Here is an 8,695-nt window from a genome sequence, read left to right as displayed (position 1 = left end):
TAACATTGTTTATCTCACCAGGTGCCTCAGGCAAAAGGTCCGCCTTTCTTTGTTACCTAGGATACGGTAACCAGGTAAACATGCCTTTATTATGATAATCACGACCAGTTTTTTAAGGGAGAATGGACGTTGCTCATCAATCTGGCTACTTCCTGCTGACAAAGGGACGTTGTTTAGGGGATAAATGTTTTTATCTGACTGAATTTTTGGCGACAAATGTTTTTATCTGACTAAATTCTTGGCGACCTTGACTGAGGGCGGCGGCAGCAGCGGACAGCAGCGGCTGCCACAGCTCCGCCTCTGAAGCCCATAATGGCGCGCTCCGCATGGCCCAAAGGCATGGCTCCGCCCCGGGCCGTGTGCGGGCTCGCCGTTTCACCTCAGGCAATGAACTCGCACCACCGGCTGTGAGCCTTTTCCAAGCTCCGGCGAGGGGGGGCATCCGCCCACCCGTGGAGGGGCTTCTCCTGCCCGGTCCGCCCGCGCGCAGAGCCCCGTTCTCTGGGAACTCACCTCCCCGCTCGCCCATGTTGCTATGGAAACACAGTTTTTCCGCAGAGCCGATTCAGCTCCTCTCTGCCTTCTATGGCGCCGCTGCTCACCACACAGCTTTCGCCTCAGTTAGGCGAGTCCGCTCAGGTGCTGAAAAAGTCCTCCAAAAACCATAGCCCCGCCAGAAGGCCGGGACATATAGCCTCTGATGTCACACGGACTTTAGCCTGCCCGCGACCTGGCTATTCGCAGGCCTCTGAGGACTCCAGCAAATTTCCCGCCAGCAACTGGTTAGCATGGCCATGCCTCCCGAACGAGCTAGCACTGGAGAGTGCAATTTTGCGTCTCCCTCCTGAGTAGCTGGGATTACAGGTGTGCACCACCGTGCCTGGCCCATTTCCGTGTTTTTAATCAGGCATTACCGCTCAAAGGCGGGCCGGCTGCCGCCAGCACTCTCAGCACGATCAAGCAGCTTGTCTTTCTCAGTCAAAAATTAAAGTTTTTTGTACGTGAGAGCCAGAGACTGAGCTCTCTTATCAAAATTAGGCGAAAATCACCTCCAAAAGCTCTGTGGCTCTTTAAGAACAGGGAAGGCAGTGATCAAGTTCGCCTCCCTACGAGACTGTTGCCTCCAAGTCTCTTATCAGCGAGTACGCAGGTGGACGGAGAGGGAGCGGAAGCCGCGGTCTCCCGTACCCCATCGTCCTCAAAGTCCCGCCTTAGTTACCTCGCCTTTTTTGCTGTTGTTTACATTCCTCCTGCACTGAACTTAAGGGATTTTTCTTCCCCGTTGCTTTCTGTACCTTCTTTTAGATACCTTAACTTTGATTTTTTTTTTTTGTATTTTTTTTTCTATTTAGGCCTATCCTTTGAAATTCCTTTTTACATTTCTTTTCCTCCCCTTTCTGGGGATTTTAACCGACGTCACTCACCGCTCCATGTTCTCAGAGTTCTGAAATTCAAGGCTCTCTGTGCTGGTGTCTGATCTTGGCTTTTTTTCCCGGGCTTTCTCAGGGTCCCCCGGCGTAGTTGTCAGGGTCCCTCAGCGTCCCGGGTTTCGGCACCAGTTGCGGGGGGCCATCCTGTCCCGCAGGAATGAACGCCACCAAAAACGAGAATTTCTTCTCTGGTCACATCTTTATTTGGAGCATTCCCTTGAGGAAAATTGGGGGAAGGGACGATAGAGCAGGGACGAGAGAAAGCTTAGAGAGAGGAAGTAGGGTCCCGAGGCATCTGCTTTTAAACGGTGGAGCAGCTTGAACGCTGTCCTGATTGGTTAATGCCATTCTGCTGGTCTGAGCATGTGCAGGCAAGGGTGCAGGCAGGGTTGCTCAGCCCCACGTGGCTACCTCCAAACTGCAGGACCACCTGTGCCTCCAGGTGGCTCCCAACACTGTCCTGTATTTCATCTTCCTTATTTCTCTCAGCATCCCCTTGAGTCCTGGGAAATGGGAGCTGAGGGATTAAAGACTCCGTGTTCCATATTGCATCTTGCCCTGAAGGTGTTCAGTAGAACAGAGTCCCAGGCGCTCAGAAGGATTTGGTACCCTAGGGTGGCTTCCACATCCCTGTCTCATTCTTTCCTAGTTTTTAATTTTCCAGCTCCTCTCCCTCCCCTCCTATGGGTTCACTCTCCTGAAGAAGCCACCTGTGTGTTAGCCACCTGGGAGCAAGTCCTTCTCCAGGGTTGCTTTGGGGCCCAGGCTAACACCGTGAGGACATCATTGAGTCATTGTCTGCATTTTGACCTCGGGGCCCAGGCTGTAATGCAGGTTTCTAACCAACATAGAGAAAATACTCTTTGTATTTCCCCGTAGTTACCGCCTCAGAACCTGGAAGATATCTATAAATGTGTTGGCTTCTTTTAAAACCAGGTCTTACTACGTAGCCCTGGCTGGCCCGGAACGATGTAGAACTAGAGCAGGGTGGGCTCCAACTCACGAAGATCTCCTGCCACTGCCGCCTGAGTGCCATAACGAACCCAAATGGGTTGGCTTTTATTTGATTCAACAGAAAGGAAGAGTCCAGTGGCTCCCTGGGCCCAATGGAAGCCAGAGACCTCTGCCTGATGTCCTGTAAAGATGAGATCTTTCAAAGCATTTACCATTTCTCCTACAGCAGGACAGGGGCTTGGGCACTTGCTGAGGGGCTCTGCCTGCCATCTGCTTCCTCCATGCTGGGAAAAGAAAGCCAGTTCCTTCTCATCAGGGACAGGACCCATGTGTCTGCACTCTGGTGCTGAGACTCAGACGTCAGGGCCCTGCTGATAGAACAAGGCCACAGACGAGGACTGGATGGAGTGACCGACCTCACAGTTCTGCCCAGATTGGCATCTCATGACTGTAGAAGTTGAATCCTTACAGCTAGTCAGGGTGCCAGCAGCACAGAGCAGCCGCAGTTAAGGGCTGACCACTAATTTGGTACATCTGCGGCTCTGTGCTGCTTTTCTGCCCGCGGTCGCCTGCAAATGAGAGGTGTCCAGACTTGTGACATGATGGCATCGTCTAAACCGCTTGTGCTCTGCCCAGTCAACTTACAAAAAATTAAATTGAAGAAAAAAAACCCCACAAAGATGCCTTGTGTTTTAAGAAAGGTCGGCTTTGTGTAGGCAACATCCAAGGTTGTCCTTGGTCACACATGACCTTAGGCAGGAAGCATGTATATAGCAGGTACCCTTGGTCACACATGACTGTTGGCAGGAGGCAGATGTACAGCAGGTACCCATTGTCACACGTGATTGTTGGCAGGAAACATGTATGTGGCAGGTACCCTTGGTCACATGTGACAGTTGGCAGGAGGAATATATGCAGCAGATACAAAGGGTTCAAAGATCACTGCTCCCCATCCAGTCCTAGTGTTGGACCCTAAAGTTCAATCACTGAGGAGGAGTCTTCCCAAGAGACCACTCTCACACGGCAGTTGGTGTAAAAGCAAGAGGATTTAATTCTGTCGCGACAGGGTCTTTCAGCATTCGAGAAGCTAAAAGACCCTGAATGACTGCCACGAGATACTTTTAAAGTAAAAAGCCATAGAAACGGGGGGCGGGGGACTTGGAGGTTGTTCTTTAACTATTAGGATTGGCTTATTCAAAGGGCTATTAACAATAATTGGTCTGAGCCAGGGCTAGAGGGCAGTTGCCAGATCAGGTGAGGTAAGAGGAAACATTTGAGGGTTACTTTGATTCCTTCCTAGGGACTGAGTCAAAATGTCTGTGGACATCTGTGGGTTATGTTGTCCCAATTCCAGGAGCGGAGCTCCATTTGGAGAACACTCACAAGGACTCAGGGAGATGGAAAGTCCCCAACATTCCAGTACATGCAGGTGCAGTTGTTAGGTTCGGGGGGGGGGAGCACTAAGGCTGAGAGGCCTCAGAGTTCTACACTAGGGGTTTTCTATTTTAATTTTTTAAATATATTTTGGTTATACTCCCCCTCAGCTCATCCAAGACCCCCCTCCCCAACCACCCCATTTCACATTTTTTCTCTGTCTTAAACGGAAGTAAGTGTGGAGAGTGAGGGCGGCACACCTTTAATCCCAGCACGTGGGAGGCAGAGGCAGGAGGACCTCTGTGAGTTCAAGGTCAGCCAGGTCTACAGAATGAGTTCTAGGACAGCCAAGAAGCCAAGGCGACACAGAGAAACCCTGAAGGTTCAGCTTTGTCGTGGCTAATTACTCCTGAATGAGGAACCACCATCCGAGAGCGGTTGATACCCCTGGTGACACTCCATTGGGAAAACCCATCTCCCCTTTGCCAGCAGGTACCAGTTACAGATAGCTTCTTGGTAGGAGGTGGGAGCCTGTGCTCACCTCTCTCACTCAGTGCTGGTCCTGTGCTTTCTGCCAGGCTCTGGGTTCACAAATGCAGCAGTCCCACTGTGCCTGGAAGACCGTTTCCTCCGTTTCCTCCAAGTCTTCCATCACCTCTGACTCTTACAATCTCTCCTCCCAGCACTGGGATTAAAGGCACTAGCCGCCTCTGCCGGGCTCCACCTTCTCTGTCACCTAAATCCTTGCGCCTTGAGGGGAAGGGTGTGACCCTGAAGTTCCATTCAGGACTGAGAGAGAGCTCCAAAAGCTCGAAAGCGGTCTCTGCTGCGTCTCACTCACTCTGCACACCGTCCAGTTGTCTTTGTTAGTTCCTGTCTACGGTAAGAAGCAGCCTCTCTCACAGGTGCTGAGCCAGACACTGTTCTAGATCCCAGTCAAGTGTAGTCGCTATGGGGTTTCTGGGGATCCTGGGATGACTGGGGAGTCAGGAATGGTTGAGGAGGGCAGTGAGGGAAACCTAGGAGAATCCTGGGTCTGCACCTCAAATGGCGGCCAAGTCCCAAGGGAACAGGGATGGGCTGGGGCAGATCTCAGTTCTTAAATTCCAGAACTGGAAGGCATTGGATCCGTCAGTTTTTCTTCAGATAATCTGACTGTACCCCTTTAAGATCCTCGCTGCTGGATGCGGCACCTTTCCTACTGAAAACTGGGTTTCGAAGCAGTTCAGTTTCAGAGTGATTGCTCCTAGACCCTGCAGGCCTGTCACATCCCTTGTCTGATAATTTTGTGTTTGTGTGATTGAAATTTTTATTGAGATAACTATACATTTACATTCTATCATAAAAAATAATGCTTTGCCACCTACGGTAGTGGCATATGTCTGTCACTGCAACCCTTGAGGTAGAGGCAGGAAGATCAGTTCAAGGTTAACTTCAACTCCACTGTGAGTTCGAGGCCAGTCTGGGATATAGGAGACGGTCTCAAAAACAAAACAAAACAAAACAAAACCAATGGACCACCCTCAAACCCAAAACTGGGCTGGGGAGATGACTCTCAGTGGCCAAGTATTGACTGTGTAAATGTAAGAACCTGAGCTCAGACTCCCAGCACTCAGATGAAAAGCCAGCCACGGCAGCACGTGATTGTCACTGCCAGGGGCCAGGGAGGACAGAGACAAGTTGATCCTTAAGGCTTGCTGGCCCGTCTAGCCTCATCAGTGGACCCCAGGTTCAGTGAGAGACCATGTCTCACAGACTAAGGTCCCACGGCTCAGGGAACACCACAGAAGAGGGAGCAGAAAGAACAGAAGACAGGGGACAGGAGGTTTGTGGAGTTCTATCTTCAGGATGACACGGCATGGCTGTCACACGCGTGAATTCACAGCAGCGCATGATCAAGCTGGACAGAAGTGGGCAGAGATGGGGTTCTCTCCAGGCCCCACCCCTTAATGAGGAGCCATTGGCAGCTGACAGCTGCTGGGGAAAGGCGATCAGTTCTTTTTTGAGGATGTAGCCGTATCCTTTGAGTCTCATGCTCCCGTGGGAGCTCCATACCCTTGTCCATATCAGCAGCACCAACTAGATTTACTGGGTTATTGAGAGAGAGAAAAAACAAAACAAAGACATGAAATAGCAAGGGGAATGTGTAGAGGTGGCCATGGAGGGAGCTGGAAGAGGGACACGGGGACATATCTGACCATATTTCATTGTTTACATGTATAAGATTCTCAAGAAGACAAAAAAGAATAAGGCAGAGAACAATGAAAGACACCTAATGTCAACCTCCGGCGTCCTCATGGGTGCATGAGCACACCCCACACATGTACACACATGTGCACACATATACATGTCCACACACATATCCACACACTGCTCACCTGTCTCAGCTCTTTTTTTTTCTCTGAGATGACGTTTCTCTGGGTAGCCCTGTCTATTCTGGAACTCACTCTGTAGACCAGGCTGGCCTTGAACTCAGGGATCCACCTGCCTCTGCCTCCCTAGTGCTGTGATTAAACGTATGAACCACCACGGTCTGCCATGGCTTTAGCTCTTAATTTATGTTTCTGAAAAGCCTGTTTATTTAAAAAGAACTTCAAAGCTATAAAAAAAAATACTCTAGGGCCCCTGAGACCCAGACTCACTGCTAATTTTTGGCCGTTCAGTTGATATTTCCCCATCCGGATGTCTTTTTCTTCCTGAATCCCTTGAAGGTGGGCAACCTTGATGACCTTCACTGCTTAACTACTAAGAATAAAGACAGTCTTGTCTGTGCACGCAGTAAATTTAACGTCGACCCAGTAGTTTAAGATCTACAGCCCAGATTCCAGTCAGCTGGAATGTTGTGAGCATCACCCAGCGCTCACTAGGGATCATTTAACCACAGTCAGTCAGCCCACCTGTTCCAGACAGGTCTCAAATCTTTCGCTTTGTTTTTTACGGCAGTGTGATTTTGGAACACAGCTCATCCCCCTTCCACAGATGTAGCTCATAAGGGGTATGCAGAAGCTTCTTTCTCCTGGAAATGCTGCAGAGACAGGGTCCTGAGGACCATGCCCACCTGTCTCACAGGTGGTCAAGGTGTCACCCAACTTTATTGTATAGTCATTATCTACCCCTGCACGCATGCACACACACACACACACACACACACACACACACACAATGTTGCAACTGAGAGTCTGGAGAAGTGGACTAGCTCAAGTGACAAATCTCTAGGGACAAATTGCACACACACACACACACACACACACACACACATACACACACACTCCCAGCATCCAAGATTTCGCCTGGACAATTTTCCTGTTTAGTTCCTATCTAGCCCTGAAACTTGGAGGGTCTGGAGGGGTCTGTTTCCTCCGCATCTTCGGTTCAGGTTGGAGTCGGCTCCAAGTCCCTTCAGTGTCCCCTGCGACCGGTTGGAAGAGACCACTGGCAACGAACTCGCGTGGGACTGGGTCGCGTTAAAACGTCTGCGTGTTATTTGCAATGAAAGCTTCTCGGAGGATTTCACTGTCCCCTGTCACCCACACCGGCTCCTTCACCCTTTGCTGGTGTCGCTCACACGGCCAAGGCCCCCTCCTGGGTTCCTAACTCCGTGCTTGACTCCGGAGTCGGTTCCCCAGGACCGCAGCGCTGGCAGTGGGGTCCCCAGCGGCCCTCGCGCGCGGGTCTGGACGCACGCTCCGGGATGCCGAGTGGGCCAGCGCTTTGGGGGTCCCGGGGCCTCTTCTGGCGGGGAGCGGGGAGCATCAGTTGCGCAGGTGGCGGCGGGGCGGGAGGGGCGGGGCCGGGCGGGGAGGGCCCGGCGCGCGTCGGGCGGTGACGGCAGCGCGAGGGGAGGCGCGAGGCCCGGCCGCGCGGAGCCATGGCGAAAGGCCGCGCTGCGGCGCCCGCTACACGGTCCCCGGCCCCGGCCCAGTCCCCGGCCGCGCCCCCGCCCGCCGCTCCGGGGCCCACTCGGCCCCCGCCCCCGCGCGCCCCCGGCCCGTGACACGCGCCGAAGGAGCCCCGGAGCGTCCCCGATCGCCGTGTACCCGCCCACGCCGAACCCCGCAGCCCCGGGAACGCGAGCCACGGGCGGCCGGGGCCGGGCCGAGCACAACGCGGAGCAGCGACACCGGCCCCGGGACCGCGCCCGCCGCGCCCGCCGCCCCAGCGCCTCCTGCGGGTAAGTCGCTCGTGCTCCATGCTCCGGGCCTGAGGCTGGGGAGGGGCCATGGCCCGACTGCTCCCCTGTGGCACCTGCAGGGCTGGGGATACCCGGGAAGGTGCCCTAAGGCCACCGCGTCCCGTTGTGCCGCGTGTACTCGGATTCCGGGCCCCGGCAGCCTAGGTGACAGTCGGGCGACCTTCAGAGAGCTTTGGGCTGGAGCGCGCGCAGCGCCCACATTTCCACTGGTCGCCTGAACTTCGTGTAAACGACATCGTGCGCCTAGGGACCCCCCCCTCCCTTCCATCCTGAGAGAAGGAGTTCACTTTGGGTCACTTTTTTGACTTTTATTTTACTATTCTCTGTCGTCTCCAAGGTCAGCTCCTTGCGGGTAAAAAGCCAAAGTCCTGAAATGTCTCATTGTTATTTAAGGGGCGATTTTAAAAAGTTCCCAGGCTGGGTGCTGGGTCCTAGGTGCCTCCCCCAACCCCTCGAGCCTCAGTTTTGGAACCAGTTGCCGCGCTTGCTCGGACAAGAGACTTACTGCCCGCTTTGAGCAGGAAGAATGAGTGCCGAGACCTCTGGGGGATTTTTGTTTCCTGAGTTGTTTCACCAAACTTTGAAACGGTGTGTAAGCGTTGACAGTATTGTCTGCAGCGTGTAGCCAGAACCTATGCTCTTTACAGCCTGGTCATTCTGGGCTAGGGGAGGTGGGAGGAAACCCTAAGGAAACAGGCTAGTTACAAGGTGTTTTCCATTTTCTGACCTACCAGAACGGTCTGGA

At 53.0% G+C, this 8,695-nt stretch overlaps 1 pseudogene; it reads right to left on the bottom strand.

Moving 5' to 3' along the window:
- Positions 1 to 372: 372 nt before the first annotated feature.
- On the bottom strand, positions 373 to 562 carry LOC148122188 (Nuclear RNase P; annotated as a pseudogene).
- Positions 563 to 8,695: the final 8,133 nt, after the last annotated feature.

Source organism: Myodes glareolus, chromosome 4, assembly GCF_982192425.1.
Source record: "Myodes glareolus chromosome 4, mMyoGla1.1, whole genome shotgun sequence".
Lineage (NCBI taxonomy): Eukaryota > Metazoa > Chordata > Mammalia > Rodentia > Cricetidae > Myodes > Myodes glareolus.
This window is presented reverse-complemented; position numbering and strand designations above follow the sequence as displayed.